Raw genomic sequence first — 1,276 nt, forward strand, 5'->3', positions numbered from 1 at the left:
TCAGGTGATAGCCCCGGCCGCTTCCCAAGGTACCTTGACGTTTCTCGGGGGCTGGAGTTGGCTCTGAGGGTTCCACAGAAGCGGCATTCTGTTGTGTGCAGCAGTATCCCTTGGACAGCTGTGTCTGCATATTCATGAACGGTAGGCAGATGTCACCTTGCAACAGGAAAACTTCCTGTTGAAGAATTAGGCATATTACAAGTTATTAAAGTTAATGCCATTATGAGGCATGGGATCATTAGGAATCCCCTGAGGTTTCGACACATTCAGGTCTTCCTCTTTCGTTTGCTGATCACGATTTTCCTTTTGTCAAACAAAAACATAAAGACCCTGGTATCTGAGTACACAGATAGTCCTGAAAGTCCCTCATACAGTGAGCAGTCAGCAGTTCAATAATTCATTGGGGCTGTGGAAGGAAGACGATGTCCAATCAGGTCGATAAGTTTCCTGGATTTCCTTTTGAGATAACAGGAAGAATTCTCAAGGAGCAAGAAACACAGGAAGACAGTGATGGTCTTTGATGCCTGGTATATGACTGACATCCTGCAGCTGTAACCTTCCATTCACCTGGAGAAACCAGCCACAGGAATCTGTAACACGTACACATGGCTTAACACCTGGACAGTCTTCAAGAAGACTTAAATCCGAGCTTATACTGTAAATATATGTACTTCTGTAATACTAGTTCCATGATAATTCCGTAACAATAACGCATAATTTCATTATTTCTGCTCTATTTAATATTGTATTGGTAACCAATCATTCTGGGAAAGGAATTTTAATAATTTAATCTACAAGAATTTATCTTCAGTGAAGTATGTTGCCCTAGCTGAGAAGATATCAATGTGGAGCGATTTAATTGCAGCTACTCTGCATAGAATAGCCTCGTTAGGGTACAGGGTATCATCAAAAACACAGAGAGCTGCACCTCTAGCACCAAATAAGGCCCAGACAGTTTAGAAATGAAGTTTGAAAATATCTCCAATTAGATCGAAAAAGTTCAAAGCTCTCACTGGTCAATTGTATGAAAGCAGAGTAAAAAGGATTTTTTTTTTACTTGCATGTAGACACCATTTTGCTGTTGTGTGGCCGAGCTGATTGCTGAAACTATTGAGCGTCTTGCCCCCACAGAGCTCTCTATTCCCTCCAAATTAACTTTAATGCCTGTGTACCTTTTCATGTTTCGTTCTTTTATACGTTTTCTTTTAAAAATGTGAAGATGACCACCACTTTAAAAACAACAAAGCTGGTAAAGTAATAGTACACAAATACTGAA

Source organism: Paramormyrops kingsleyae, chromosome 5 (assembly GCF_048594095.1).
Source record: "Paramormyrops kingsleyae isolate MSU_618 chromosome 5, PKINGS_0.4, whole genome shotgun sequence".
Classification (NCBI taxonomy): domain Eukaryota; kingdom Metazoa; phylum Chordata; class Actinopteri; order Osteoglossiformes; family Mormyridae; genus Paramormyrops; species Paramormyrops kingsleyae.